Source organism: Rhinatrema bivittatum, chromosome 16 (assembly GCF_901001135.1).
Source record: "Rhinatrema bivittatum chromosome 16, aRhiBiv1.1, whole genome shotgun sequence".
Lineage (NCBI taxonomy): Eukaryota > Metazoa > Chordata > Amphibia > Gymnophiona > Rhinatrematidae > Rhinatrema > Rhinatrema bivittatum.
In genome coordinates, this window is record NC_042630.1 from 22,968,551 (window position 1) to 22,985,365 (window position 16,815).

Genomic DNA, 16,815 nt, shown 5'->3' on the forward strand with positions numbered 1-16,815 from the left:
AGGATGCAATATTCCAAAAGAGCTGTTAGTGATGGGGGGGGTAAAAGACTGATGTGCACTGACCAAGAGAGGGTTCTTGGGGTGATAGTTTCTAAGGATTTGAAGATGGCAAAGCAATGTGAGAAGGTGATAGCTAAAGTCAGAAGAATGCTGGGCTGCATAGAGAGAGGCATAACCAATAAGAAAAAGGAGGTGGTGATGCCCTTGTACAGGTCCTTGATGAGGCCTCATCTGGAGTATTGTGTTCAGTTCTGGAGCCTGTATCTAAAAAATAATATAGACAGGATGGAGGTGGTCCAGAGAAGGGCAACGAAAATGGTGTGGGGTCTGCATTGGAAGACCTCTGAGGAGAGGCTGAAGGATCTGAATATGTACACCCTGGAAGAGAGGAGGTGCAGGGGAGATAGGATACAGACCTTCAGATACCTGAAATGTTTTAATGATGTATGAACTTTAAACCTTTTCCGTTGGAAAGAAAACAATAGAACTAGGGGTCACGAAATGAAGCTCCGGGGGGAGCGACTCAGAACCAACATCAGGAAATATTTCTTCATGGAAAGGGTGGTGGATTTATTTATTTAAATTCTTTTCTATACCGTCGCTAAGTTATATACCATCGCAACGGTTTACATGTAGGCACATAAATTAATGTAGGCGGATGCATACTATAGTACATTCTAACAGATGCCACAAAAGCTTCAGTTACAATAAATCATTAAAGACAATCAATTGTTTAGTGAAGTAGGTCATGACCAAGTGTACCTGTAAGGTACGGTTCACGGGTAAAAATCATATTTATAGTGTTTACAATTACGTTTATTATGAGGTAGAGTTCATAGATTATTAAAATGCACATTCTTCGAATAGTGCTGTGTGCTGGTGCTCTTCTGCCTATTCCTGTATATTTTCTATTCTCCGGTCTCTTTATAAAATGCTTGTTTAAAAAGCCATGTTTTTAAACTTTTCTTAAAGGTTTTGAGATCTCTTTGCAATCTGATCTCTAGAGGCATTGTGTTCCAGAGGGTGGGGCCTGCTAAAGATAAGGCCCTTTCTCTCACTTGAGTTAGTCTCGCTCTTTTTACTGAGGGAATGGTTAAGAGAGCTTTGTTTGCCGATGCCTGGAATGCCCTTCTGGAGGAGGTGATGAAGAAGAAAACAGTCAAAGAATTCAGGGGGGCATGGGATAAACACTGTAGATCACTAAAGACTAGAGGACAGACATGAGATAAGCACGCCGGGGGGTAAATTCATTGCTGGTATGAGGGTTTCTACCCTTATTTATTTATTTATAACTTTTTTTTATACCGAAGTTCAGGTAACAGAATTACTTATCACTCCGGTTTACATTATAACAAGTAGAAAACAATAACAACATATGTCTTACAATGAACAAGGGAGTGAACAACTTGGATAATATAACATAACATAACTAGGAACAGTAGCAGTATGCACTATTAGAGCGAAACTAGCGCATGGGGAGGGAGGTTTGCTAATGGGGGGGGGAGGGGGAAGGAAGGTTGTTCGTGGAGGGGGGAGGAGGGAGAAATTTCTTATTGATGAGTAAAAACATGAGTATAGGTTCTGGACATCAACAGTATGAAAACAGTCTTTGGGAGCTGTGGAAGACTAAGTAAGTTAAGGGAATGCTTGACCGAATAGCCATGTCTTGAGTCTTTTTTTGAACGTGTTGGGGCAATGTATCAGCCTTAGCTCCGGAGGAAGCAGATTCCACTGTTTGGGGCCTGCTGTGGTAGTGATCTCCATGCCTTAGCAGAAGGCATGGAGATCACTACCCTTAACCAATATGTTTTGATGCTTTTAATGCAACTGCAACATTGCTCCCTGCTTAGACGCAGGGGGAAAAGAGGAAAATGGATTCACACAACCAAGGGCCTTGACTTCCATGGTCTGGGATACTGATACGCAGACATCAGGGAAAAAGCACATGGACTGCTTCTGCGGCCAAATTCTAAATGAAATGAAGAAAGCGTGCATGGAGGTAACCGGCTGGTGCATGGTTCTGCCCCGTAACCAATAAGCCTTGATAATTTTGATGCAACTCCAAAAACTGCCACCTGCTTCAACGGCAGGGGAAAAGGGGAATTGGATTCAGACAGCAACCATTGAGGACCCCAACTTTTGTGGTCTGGGAAACTGATAAGCATAAATGTGACCTGCACAGAGCAGCGTTACTACCCTTAACAGAAAGTCTGGGATTACTACCCTTAACCATTAAACCTTGATGCTTTTGATGCAAAAGCAGCATTGCTCTCTGCTTCGAAGGAGGGGAGTGGGTGGTGAAGGGAAAGAGTAATTTGGATTCAGGGACAGTCAGCATAAGCCATGGCTTTTTTTTTTTTTTTTTTTACTGTCTGGAGTACTGATGCACAGACATTAAGGAAAAACATAGGATTGCTTCTACTGCCAAGTCCATAAGCAAAGCACGTCAAGCAGCATTGACTGATACATGGTGGTAACCTGCACGGCATGGCAGATACTACCATGGGAAATCAGAAATAAGCCAACATAAAGGTAGAAATTAGTGTCACTGTGGCCTGGGAAAATATTTGTATAATTTCAGCGCTGAAGATCATTTCCCTGAGCAGCAGCCCAGGACAGCTGTATTCTGATTACGATCCATCAGTGTGTTAACCAGTTAATCCCCTGTCTGTGGAATGGGACGAGCAGTAATGTAATTACATACACTTGTGGATCATTCAGGGTCCCGAGAATACATATGGAGATTCCTGCACAATACAGAGAGCACAGGGGCTGAAAATATTGGAGGAAACTGTAGTGAAATGCAGAGGGTGCAGGGGCTGAAAATTCTGGAGGGAACTCCAGTGAATATAAACTGATCAGACTTTGCTCTCTGTGGTAAATTATGAATCTCTTACTACTTTAACTTCAGGGCAGTTACTGATGAAACTATTTAAAATAAACAGAAAAACTGCTTTTAAGGCTATGTTTTAGAAATTCCCTCCATGCCTCCTATAGCAGTCTATAATGTGTTTGTATGGCATATCATTATAGTATTATATTTGAATGCACTGTAGAAATAAGTGCAGAAGAGACCTGTTAGCTCCATGCCATCAGTGTCAGGCTGAGTCAGTCCTGATTTTCTTTGCATGTGTGAAGTTGAGGTTCTCGTGCTTCTTAGTAAAGCAAAACTACGAGTCCCAGCATGCATTTCAATGGGAGTGGCTTACCAGGATTCCCCGAGCTAAGCCATCAGAATGTTGTATCACTATGATGTCATGTCTTTGTGATCTAACAGCTCTCTCCCTCTGAGTTTCTGTATACAGTGCTAAATGCTCTCTGGACAGCTCATGGATTGTGTCAGAGATTAATAGGTCCTTCTGACATTTCCAGGAATGTGTTCTCTAAGATGCCTGTGCCTCCTGCCCTGGATAACCAGGATCTGCCAGACAGGTACATAGCAGATAACATTTCCATTATGTAACACACAATCTGATTCCTCTAGTATCTGGAAAGCAATTGCTGGTATTGACCCAATGATAACCATACCAAACTTTAAAAAACTACTAACACAATTCTGACAATAGTATAATTATATTTTTTTAGGTAAACAATTCATTTAGTTTATGTAGGTGTTAACTTAGGTACATTGGATCTACAAGTCCACAGATACACTGGGGGTAAAACCAGGCCCATGCCAGTCAGTTCCTGGTGATATGGAGTTATTTGATGATCCTAGCAGGAGCACCATATTCAGAGACCCCTGGCATGGGATCAAGGCTGGCTTTAGTGCAGCAACCTCAGGCAACAGAGCTCTCCACAGCATTGGAAGTGGGGTCCCAATTCTGGGCTCCATGGCCCCTTCCCTAGCCAAACTCTTCAGCCAGCGGTTTGCTTTTCATGCCACTGAGGCACCCCATATAAAACTGCAGGTCATATAACCCCTAAAGCTGACCTTGGGCAGACCTGAAGATGGAGGGAGTGTCTGACTGGTAAGATAATAATTCAGGATCATGGTGGCACATTGAACTGTAAGGCCTCCCTCTCTTTCAGACTGTGGATTTCGTGCTGACTACGACGGACTTCCTGCCGGGAACAAAAGCCACAGTTTCCATCAGACCCGGATAATTGGCGGCAGGGATGCTCTCCCCGGGGAGTGGCCCTGGACGGTCAGCCTTCAGACCCAGAACATACATTTCTGTGCAGGCTCCATCCTGAATGCCTGGTGGATCCTTACAGCCGCTCACTGTATAAAGGAACCATTGTGAGTATCCTAGATTTCTCCTCCTCCAGTAGTTTGGTCTCGGTGCTATCTGCAGTTTCCTGAAGTCTAATCTGGCATTTTTAGCCCCTGCAATTTGTGCAGTTTGCTCGGGCCTTTCCTGGTAGTTTTGGCTCCTGCTCTCTGTATATTGCTGGAGTCTTCTTTTTTTTTTAACTTAAATGTAATTGATTTTTTAGCATTGATAACAATTCAACAACTACATGAAAAGAATCAACAATCCATTAAGAGTTGATCTTTTTAACATCCCTTATATCGTCCCCATCCCCTCTTTCTTACTGCTGTAGAATTTATTATCACCATTTGCCATGAGTTCACATGTAAAGCAAGTCACCCTAATAAAATGATTAATTCTCCATGTAATCCCATCCACGGGATACATAGAATGATGGAGTGGGTTTCCCCTTTGATTAATGGTCATCTCTTTGATGAGTACCTCAAGTTGGCCATGCAGATGGTGAAGTGGTTCTGGATGATGACAGCAAGGAGTCTCCACATGTCACTCTTCCTGTTCACTGACTGGACAGGGGGATTTCTCCTTCCCTCCATGAAATCTGGTCCCATGCATCACAATGGTGCTGGATAAATAAGTACAACGATTCAAATTTCAAACCATTAACTTTATTTCCTGGAATGACCCAGCCAGCAACTATACTCATGGATGTGAAAAGTTGCATTATAATGACTGAAAAATGAGAATCTCATAGGCTTCAAAACAGTCAGCACATCACAACAACATTGATTCTTAAGGAAAATAATAGTACATTCCTAATTTCCCCAGAGTAACAGTATGGTTAGTCTGAATTCTCAGATTTCCTTGTATTCCGTATTTCCATCTCAACCCTATTTAAGGGGAATGGGGTTCAGCTTTTAAAATATCCATATCAAGATTTACATACAAAAGGCACACAATGCAATTTCCATTTTCGTAATCTACTCAATATCTTTTGGTTATTGACCTTCATACATGACTCTACTCCATCTTTCTCCCAGTGCAGGTTCCCTTCCCAGACTACTGAACATAATGAACATTCTGGGGCACTCTTCATATTGTACTCATTCTATTCCTCATTCTCCCTGCCTCATTCCCTTGATAGGACAACAGCCTTGGATTCTCAACACTTTGGTCATTTCCTTGGAATGGGGAAGAAAGCTCTCCCTCTTAACCTCCAGAATAGTCTCTCAGGGAGAAGAAAGAACCATTCCACACTATTCCAACCATGGCCTTGATGGGAAGAGCTCCTGCAAGGCTCCATCCCACCTAGGATGGTCTCTAGGCCTCACCAGCCTACAAGCTGGCTATTACATGCTAGAGGTCCCTATCACCTGCCCTATTTATTTATTTAGCCATTTACAATCCCCCAATTCGCAAATCTTGGCAAAGTACAATATACACACACAATAGAATAATCAATATACAAACAGTGATCATAGGTCAAAGAACATCCAAAAACAACAAGCAAACATGCAACCTGCAAAACCAAAGAATGAATGCCTAGCACCTAATCATGCCGAAGCCTTAATAAACAGGGAAAGCCTGAATAGAGATGTTTTAAGCAAGATCTCCCTTGCTTCAGATTTCCATGGATAAGTCATTTCTGTAAAAAGGCCAAGATATGCTGAATATCATATTATGTAAAGTGGCCATACGAACTTGCTTAAAAGATGGGATTTCTAATAAGTGTTGAGAGGAAGAGCATAAAGGCTGGGAAGGGAGGAAGGCACAGATGGAGGCTTCAATATTAGATGTGCAAGCCCATAAAAGATGGGATCTTTGGATCCTGTGTTGATTACAGGGGTCTCAACGCAATCACAAAAAAGAATTGCTATCTACTAACTCTCATCTCGGAGCTTTTTCACTGTCTAGTGTCTACAAGGTTCCACAATCTTTACAAAGTTGGATTACCCTTTAAGGTAATGTGCGCCGATGTTTGCTGACTCGTGGACTGCCCCCGTGAGCTGACTCATTCACCCAGCACCACCAGGCCCACCGACATCACCTTCTTTGCGGCCGGACACCTCCGCCATCGACCGTCGAGGCATTTCTCCCTAGGCATGCACGCATGGCGCATGCCAGCCTATGAAGGCCTCACGGTGGAAACAACACTTGCAGGTGCACTCGGATGACATCAACCAGTCAAGTATTTAAACTCCAGCCATGCAATGCAGCATTGCCTCAGCAATGGGTTGACTACCTAGCCTGGTAGTGCGAGTTGCTGCATTCCTTGCTCAGTCTACCTTCTTCTCTTCAGCCTTGCCCAGCCTGCCTTCATCTTTTTAGCCTTGCCAGCCTGCCTTTGTCTCTTCAGTCTCACCCTAGCTACTGCATCCATACCCTCAGATGGATTACTAGTATTGACCTCAGCCAGGACTCTTGTTACCCTTGCCTGCTACCTGCCACTGACCCCAGCCTAGACTCTCGTTATTCGTGTTTGCCGCCAGCCTCTGATCACAGCTGACCCTGAATCTACTTTTCTGTCTATACCCCAGAGACTGACACCTCAGACCTGCTGGCCCCCAGAATCCAAGGCTCAACCTGAGGGGAAAGGGGTCAGTACAGGTGAAGCTCCAGTTCAGTCTCTGCTCTGCCAGCTGGCGGTGGGGACCTATAGGTCCTCTCCTCTAGGCGGTGCCAACCTCACCCCAACACAAAGGTCCAAATCCCAATGGCACTATGCGTGCACATGTAGAGAAGCTCCAGATCCTATCAGCATTTCGGCAGGGAGGGCCATTCCAGGAGAACTGGTGGTTCCAGGCGTGAGTGATGCCATTTGTGGGCAAGTCCTGTGTCCAACGAATGTAACACCTCTATGCATATATTTTTCTACTGATCTTCTCCTTCCCCACATGATTTATGATCATTACAGGCCATAACACCATTCCCATGCCCCCTCCTAAGCATGTTTAGTTAGCTACATTGTAGCCTTTATTACTTGGACATGTATATATGATGCAGCCATCTCCTTCCCCATTACTTTTCCATCCTTGGAAATCAAAAAGTACCATCCCACCCTACCCTGCTACTCCTACAATACATACAGTGCCTCCTTTGTCAAGGAAGATGGCAGTAGCCCAGACCCTCAAGAGCACCCCACCTCTTTACCATCCCACTGAAAAATGAAGAGAGATGGATAGCAGCTACTATTGGTCAGAGATCCCTCAAGAGAAACATGTGGTCTCTAAAATATAAACCTTAAAACTCAATTCAATTGTAAATAATATAAAAAAAATCTGTTAAAAAGTCAATATCATACAAGAAGCTGTCAATAATTGTAAACTGAAAAATATAAAAAATAGAAAGGGATTTGATAGTAAAAAATAGTAATAATACAACAGCAGTCAAACATATGATAAAGAAACGTGACTGCATGTTTGCAGTATCAGAACCTCTGAAAATTACATTAAAAATGTATAAATAAAACTATAATTATACTGAATAAAAAAAATATCACATACTGAGTAGCGCTATACACAAAAGAGAGGCACCGTATTAGAGTAAATCTGCTTTGCTAGCTGCTGTCATAGGCACAGTATCAAAGCATCTGTGGAAAAATCAAAACCAAAATGTTTTAAAAATCTATTAAGTGAAAAGCCACGAACAATGCTAGACTCCAGCCAAACTCACCAGTTATCTGACAGTGCCTCTGCCTCATTTAAAACCTACCCTACCATATTAACTCCACACGGGGGCTGATGGAAAAAACGTTAATACGAGTAAGAGGGAATAAACTCCTTTTCACAATTAAATTATAAATTACTGTAACCCCTTTTTTGGGAATGGTCATTCCCTCAGGGCACACATCTAATTTATTCTCTTCAGAGCTGTTCCAGCTAGCTGACTCCATCCCAAGCTTGACTGTTGATCCCTGGGGGGGGATTCTGTTTATGGGGGGATAGTATCGTCTGTGGGCCAGACAGTGTTGTGATTTCCCTTGTGTGTGTGGCATTCCTGGGAGGGAGTGCCGTGAATAAACAGACAGGACCAGGGGCTGGGTGTTAAATAATAATTTACCGATTAATTACGTTAACTTAAAGTCCATCTTGAATAAGAATGCAGTTGCATGCCATTTCCATACAGTTAGGGTGTCTTGGTCTGGGTAGGAATCCTTTCATTCAGCAAACTGGTTGAGCTTCTCAATTGGTAATGTGAATTGAGCACTAAAAGCTCTCCCAGGGGCTTAACCAGGATTCCTAGGCAGGGGTCCTTTGCTAGCATAAAAAAAATCCTACCTGATAGTCCATTGTCTTCCTGAACACCCAGCCCTGTATCCTGGTCCCATGTTGTTGGAGATCCAGATGGGGTCTCCCAGTTATGACTGGATTTCTTTAGTTATTCTCCTTGGATTGAAAAGTCTGATAGTGGGAACCTGCTGATCCAGCCAAGTTTGTCCGTATGGAGGTCTGGCCAAAAAGCCACCTCACAAACTAAAGAGATATACCTTTTGCTACAAAACCTTCCTAGACTGGATGCCTGCTGTCACAGGTGCTTGCCACATTCATGGGGAGAATGGGCTCACTGGTTTTCGGCCTCTGAACTCTGAATCCAGCCAGCGAGGATGCCCTTCATCAAAGGAAAAGAGCAAAATATAGTCCATTCTATGGTAGAGTTCTTCCAGCCTTCGTGCACCTCACATAGCCAGGCCTATCACAAGTGCTGGGTCATATTCAGGAGGAGCATGGGCTCACTGGTCTTCAGTCAAGGAGTGCAAGTTCCAAAATGATTCAGGCCAAAAAGATATCCTTACTGTAAGTAAATACCTATAATTGCTGTGCCCTGGCAAGTTGTGCACGGCGAATTATCCTCTATAAAGAGAAACTGGTGAGGCAGGGAAGCCTTACCAGGGAGGGGCAAAAAAATCTACATCTTGACTTTCTGATGTCAATAGATATAGGGCACACATCTTGTTAAAACTGTGTTTTGACAGGTGGTCATACCCACTTCTAGGTTCAGCCCATCCCTTTCCTTGCCCCTCAGCCAATCAGCGCTCACTTCTGGGTTAAGTCCCACCCACTGGCCCCACCTCCCAGCCAATCAGTGTTCACTTCCAGGTTAAGCCCCTCCCTGTTCCCCACCATAACCCTGCCCCTTTGTCAATATTCAGCCTAGCTCCACCCAAGCCATGCCCCTTTTTTGCCCATGGGTCAGCCATCTTGGATAATATCATGGCTAAAAGGGGATAGCCATCTTGGATGGCATCATTGGAAATTGCATCATGGTTAAAAGGGGAGGTGCCCTGTTTGGTTAATGACATCACCAGAGTTCCTCTTACACATACAGGGGGTGTATGCCTAGGAATGCCTTTTGGGAGGAATGTGAAAAACAGGGATAAAAGCAGTTTTTGTTGGGTAATAATGATACTAAAAATAATCTGAATAATACATTTCTTAACTGGATATTTAAAGGGGGAAAAAACGCGTTTCAGGTGAACCATCACATTTTTTTAAATCCAAAAGTTTAAAACCATGCGAAAAAAAAAGAATATTCAAATTCTGGTATTTTATTAACAGCGACTCAAACATCCACCAGTGCCAGCGCTTTGTGACATAGCATCACAGGCTGCACACGTTCACAGAAACTCCCCTAATAATGGGTGCAGGGCAGAATTAGGAGCTACACCTATTACTAGCCATGCAAAAAATAATATTCAAATTCTAGTGTCATCCCTGCATACTCTCTTGTTTTACCATCTAAAAATCTCCCTTTTCTATAGATGGTGCACTTCAGAATAAGTATAAGCCATTTATTTTAAATCCTACAGACATTCCTGTTTGCTTTGTTGTTTTGATGACTAAAACCTTTGAATTGTTTATGCAGTAGCCCCCACACATTATCACCATTAATTACTGCCAGGGACAGAAATGAATATAATGCTTTTTATCTTATTATAAATAAGTCAGTTAAGATTTTTCTTTGGCAGAGCACATTAAGTGTAGGATTTCAGGCATTCTTGTGGCTTCTGTTTTCTTATCTTTTTCATAGCTAATAAAAAGATTCATTTATTTTTAAAAGGCAGTGCTGCTTTTAAAAGTGTTTGTGCACAGCGTACTGTGGAAGGAAAGCAGGGGCTCTTTTGATGGCTTGTTTTTTTTATAAATTAAAACAAAATAAATCAGGATATTTGATGGCTTACTTGCTTGTACAAAAAAAAAATAAAATCCTAGCTTCTACCCATTTTTTTAGAATTATAATTGTATTTTGGAAAAGTCATGTATTGTTGAAAAACTAACCACATACATAGATTTTATCACTTTTAAGAAATGTAAAAAAAAAAAGTCAGAAATTTGATTCATTTTCTTTCTTAACTCATAACTCCTGTATCACTTCCTAGGGGATCACAAGCTTTCATGTATCACTTCCAGTGGGAACGTTTTATCACACTCTCTGGATTCCTGCGAACACAAACCTTGTTTGTGTTTGTAAAAGTTTCAGACACACAGTCTCCTCTCAGCTTTTTATTTCTTTTTTTTAATTTATAAATACATTGATAGTATCCATAAAGCAAACATTTTGGAATATCAAACACTATTAACACATTATCCATATTTACCAATTAAGTATTCCAATAGACAAATCCCCAAATCTTTTGGGAGGGAATCAAGCAAAACCTAAAAGCTATCAAAAGGAAAATCTGTAACAATTACAGCATGAGAGAGAATTAATTTGAAAAACCTTATATACCTCACACATTTCACGTTATGCTACACATCAAGTCCTCTTATCCACAAGAAATATCTCAAGATGGGAAAGATCTTGAAATCTAAACTTATTCTTCTGATACATCACCAGACATTTGCAGGGGAATTTTAGGAAAAATACAGCTCCCAGAGATAAAACTCTTGGATTTAACAACAAAAATTGTTTCCTCCTCAGTTGAGTATTTCTATCAACATCAGGAAATACTTTTTTTGACCACAAAAAAGAACATCTGGGATGGATTCCACTAAACCATCTGCTTGACCCATTTTACACAATTTTGAACCCTGAGAGACTAGCACGTGGCCAATACAGGTGCCGAACCCTCCCACATTTTGTGTAATATCCCCATTACACCTGTATTAAAGGGTTTGTAAAATATTGTCACAACTCAAGTGCCTTCCTGTAATATGCCTTCCTGTAATATACCCCACTAGCTGCAGAAATCCTTTAAAAAAGAACTTAAAACCTGGCTATTTAAGCAAACATTCACAGCCTAAACTTGATGTCCACCTCAGTCATTGATATTTCACTTTGTATATGATACTTGCTATGATACTTGCTATAGTTATGCTATCTAATGATGTTCCTTATCACTCTACTTTAGCTGAGATGTTAATTATATTACCAATGTTTTATGTTTATATTCTATATTATTAGATGTTTCCATGTATGAAGTTGTTCAATGTAAACCGGAGTGAAGGCTTCTCGCTATACTTCGGTATAAAAAAGAATCTAAATAAATAAAAAAATACTCAGTCCAATCAGGTTGCCAATATCTGAATTTGAAAAGGATATTGGATTATATAACAAACATTCTTCCATGGGTCACCCTTTGTTATGCTTTGGCTCCTGCAGAAGGGAGGAGTTAGCAATCTGTTATGATCTACTCCTCAAGAAGGGGGGAGTTAGCAATCTGTAATGAATCTGCTCCTGTGGAAGGAGGAGTTAGCAATCTGATATGCTCAGCTCCTGTAGAGGGAGTAGTAAACAATCTGTTAGGGTTTAGACTGCGGAAGAGCAATCTGTAATGAATCTGTTGCTGAAGACTCCTGATGGAGAAGGAGTAGCAATCTATTACCAGCGGAGTGCTTGGAGAGGACACTCAGCTGTAGAGGAATGTAGCTAGGTGGATCCTTGGGCCGATGGCAGATGACTGCGCCCCCAGGAGGATATCCTGAGAGGGACCACCGGCTAGGCTTGGGTATGGAGACAGACACAGATAATTCTTTTATTAGACAGGTTAGTAGAACCACCAGAGGGGGCAGTAGTGAGCTGATATGCCCGGCAGGGCTGAAGTCCCTCAGGTACTGGAACAGCGATCCCAGGGTTGAGCTGTAGAGAAACTATAGATAGTGAGTAGACAGGATATGCTGTGTTCATAGCCAGAACTGGATGACAGATCTCACATAAGGTCTTTAGGAAGCTCAGTAGCTGGAAAGGGTTAGGCCGTCGAGGAGTGAGTACCTGGTTCCAGGGAAAGCTCTGAGAGAGCGCTGGTAACTCACAAATGTCTGTATCTGCGATAGCTTCCAGGCAGTAGAGAATCTTCAGAGTGTTCAGGAACATGGGCCCTCGAGGAGCGAGTACCGGTTCCTATCTGTAATCTGAAAATAAAGAAAAGAGAGCGAGGCCCCTGAGGAGCGGGTACCCTGGTAAGTCCGAGGAGGCAGAGTAGCTTGGGAGTAAAGCCAAAGCAATCCCCTTGCTCACTCCATTCGTTAGCGAATACTGAGACCTTTTATATTGGAAGCGGATGATGTCATCTCAGGGGGACGCCTCGGGCAGGCGTAACTTGTAAAATAAAGGTGGGGGGGAATTAGTTAGGGCTGGGGGTGGGTTAGATAGGGGAAGGGAGGGGAAGGTGGGGGGGGCGGAGGGAATGGAGGAGCGCGCAGGCTGCCGATTTTGCACAGCCTTGCGCGTGCCGACCCTGTATTTTATAACATGCGCGCGGCTAGGTTGCGCAAACAAATCTACTCCCGCGCGCACCTTTTAAAATCTACCCCAGAGTTTGCTGGACTCTCCTCCGGTATTTTCAACCCATGCACGCTCTTCATTGTGCTGAAGTTTCCGCTGGTATTTTCAACCCCTGAAAGCTCTGTATTTTGCTGGAGTCCTCACGGGTATTTTTAGTCCCTGTGCTCTCTGCATTTAGCGGATGTCTCCTCCAGGATTTTTCAGCCCCTGCATTCTGCTATCACACACACGCTGATGTCTTATTGGTCTGCTATGTCTTTTGTGTTCAACTGCAGATCTGAGAAACTGAGAGTGAAAGTGGGGCTAACAATTATCTGGAGAGCGAGGGAAGCGAAAGCAGTGAAGAATATCATCATTCATAAGGCATATGACAAGGTCAGCAAAGACAACGACATTGCCCTGCTGCTGCTGTCCAGCCCGATACAGTTCAACGTGCTGAAGACGCCGGTCTGCCTCCCCCCTGCTGGTAACTTCAACAACAAAGACTGGACGACATGCTTTGTGGTCGGGTGGGGCAGGACAGTGTCTGGTGAGTGCACCATGTGTACCAGTTCTAACCATATCAACGAGAACACGACTCAGCCCAGGGGAAGGAAAAGATGAAGCCTCATAAACCATATGAGGCTTATCTGTGTGGTAGGGTCTGTATTTTTTAAGTTAACATTTAACTGGAAAAAACATATAACTATCTGTCAGGTGGATACAGTACAGTGCGCTCCGGCAGAGCGAACTCTTAACCTGTTTTAGACGCGCTAGCTTTACCCCTTATTCAGTAAGGGGTAATAGCGCATCGAAAACGCGCGTCCAACCCCCCCCGAAACTAATAGCGCCCGCAACATGCAAATGCATGTTGATGGCCCTATTAGGTATTCCCGCGCAATTCAGTAAGTAAAATGTGCAGCCAAGCCGCACATTTTACTTTCAGAAATTAGCGCCTACACAAAGGTAGGCGTTAATTTCTCTCGGCACCGGGAAAGTGCACAGAAAAGCAGTAAAACCTGCTTTTCTGTACACCCTCCGACTTAATATCATGGTGATATTAAGTCGGAGGTCCCAAAAGTTAAAAATAATTAAAAATTAAAAACAAATAAATTTAAAATCGGCCCGAGGCTCGCGGGTTGAAAGCTGGACGCTCAATTTTGCTGGCGTCCGGTTTCCGAACCAGTGGCTGTCAGCGGGTTTGAGAATCGATGCCAGCAAAATTGAGCGTCGGCTGTCAAACTCGCTGACAGCCGCTGCTCCTGTCAAAAAAGAAGCGCTAGGGACGATTCAGTAAATAAGTTATCCAGCTAACACTGATTGGAGTTAGTTGGGAAACTCATCTTCTCCCAGTTACACCCCCCCAAACACTTCTAACTTACTCCATCATTCATCAAAAAAAGTTAACATATGTTATCAAAAAGGGGTGTGTTTATGGAACATGTAAGTTATCACACCATGCAGTAACTTAGTGCTTCGTGTAGCACGGTAAACTTACCATGCACTGTGAGAATCCCTATTTGTGAGGGAGGGGGAGAGAGAGAGAGAGCGAGAGAGCGAGAGAAAGAGAGAGAGACACTATCTACAAGGCTCTCCTAGTAGTTAAGTATTTATCTCTCTATAGGAGGGCCACCTGATAGGTTGAGGTGAGGTGTTAGTGGTGGTTTAGGGTTTAGGGGCCAGTTTCGCATATAGAGTGAGGCGTACGAACAGCACAGATTGCTCCTTGGTGAAGATTTGACATCATTTGGAGTGAGGAAAGTCTCACAAAGATGAAATTTGTACTATGTTCTCTCATCCTAGCTTGATGGACTCTATAAAAGGGTACCATCAGGGGCCCCGACATTCCCCAACTCTGCCCCCTTGAGGTTTTTGTTTTTTTTGTTTGTTTTACTCGCGCATGCGTAGATAATATGCGCGTAATTTGCGGCTTTTAAAATGCAAGTTGCTCGCATGCAGCCCATGGACTCTCGTAAAGGGGCCTTTTAACGCGAGCAAGGCTTCTCAAAGTTAGTAAAACGAAAAGGGGGTCACAATCCTGCAAAGGATCCAGTTTTCTCCGGGAGAGCACCTAAAACCCCGCACCACCAACGAGAAAAAAATGTCATCCTAGTAGTGTGTGAATGATATAAAGAGGACGGATGTCTATCGGGATGGCATGGGAAATACATTTACAGGGAGGTGAGCAAAGCATACTGGGATATACTACTAGGGCAGTATTGAACAATGTTTCCCATATTTCTAGGTTAGTGGCAAGAGGATTATTGCTTCCCTTAAACATGTCTACTGTTTTCCCCTGAATGCCATTATTATTATAATTCTATGTGTAGCCCCTGTCCCACTGCGTAGGCTGATGCAGGAGCTTCTGTGCAAGTGCTGGTTCTTTTTCTGACAGGAGGGAAAGATATAATCTGGAAAGGTCCTCATGCTTTTGGGAGGTCTTCCAAAACATTTCAGTAAAAGTAACACACTGCTTGTGTTTGAGATCTGTGTTCCCTTTATTTTACTTGCTAACAAAAAAAACCCCAATTGTCTGATTGGGGTAATTGATTGAATAGTCCGGCGGCGGTTTAACATGTGGCATGGCTAGCTGGGACCCTACATAAACAGTTTAGAACTTGTCCTGTTAACAATTCTCTATTGATTTTGCCTTTTCAAAGACTTTATCTAGACACGACAAGCCAGAAAAGAATGCCCACCGTCTTGCAAGTTGCTGTAATTACTATTATTCCCAAATCAGGCCGAGATTTGTCCGATCCAGCTTTGTAGAGAGCCATCTCTTTATTGAAGGAAGAAATTAAAATTTATGCTAAAGTTATAGCCAATAGGCTCAAATTTCTTTTACCTTCACTTGTTTCAAATCTTCAAGTAGGACTTCTGATGGAGAGTGGTCCAGCTTAAATGTGGGCGAACCCATAGCAGGTTTGGAGGTATGTTTCTACCCCTGTACTTTGGTAAAAAATCCATTAATTATTGGTCCAGTCACAGAGAAGGCCTTTGACAGGGCTTCCTGGCCTTTTCGGTTTTTCACTCTGAATGCAGTGGGTTATACATTTAGTTCAAGTTCTATATTCTAATCCGACCCCAAGGATCTCTCTCAATGGTTGTTTCTCTCAAGGATTCTCCTTACAGAGAGACACAAAACAAAGTTGCCCTTTGTCGCTTCTTTTTATTCTATCATTATTTATTTATTTATTTATTTATTTAACACTTTTCTATACCGACCTTCATGGTAGAGACCATATCAGGTCGGTTCACATCGAATAGGGGAACTGAACCAAGAACAGTAACCAAAAACAAAAGGTTGAACATGAAAAAGCAAAGTTACATTTAACAGGGAAATTAAACTTGGAGGCATAGACTGCTGGAAGGAAGGAAAGGCTAGAGATAGCGGAGACATTATTAGTATAAACAGAGCAGTCAGGAGGCTCTTATTCTGGTCTTAGGGGTAAAATGGAAATCCATTGCTCCTAAAGGAAGTTCTGTCGACTATTGTGTGTCATGGGTATCTGAGAAGGCTTGGCGGAAAAGCCAGGTCTTAAGTTTTTTCTTGAATGTTGGTAGGCAGGGCTCCATTCTGAGGTCAGCTGGGATGTCGTTCCAGATAGTTGGGCCTGCTGTTGAAAAGGATCGGTCTTTAGTTGAGATGAGGCGTGTAGCTTTTGTAGGTGGGGTCTGTAGGGTTCCTTTATATATTTCTCTAGTCGGTCTGTTGGTGAGGTGGAGATTGAGGGGGAATTCGAGGTCCAGATGCAAGTGATTGTAGATGACTTTGTGGATTAAAGTGAGTGATTTGTGGAGGATTCTGTACTTCACTGGGAGCCAGTGTAGGTTACGTAGGATGGGAGATATGTGTTCTCCCCGGTTGGTGTTAGTCAAGATTCTTGCGGCAGCGTTCTGT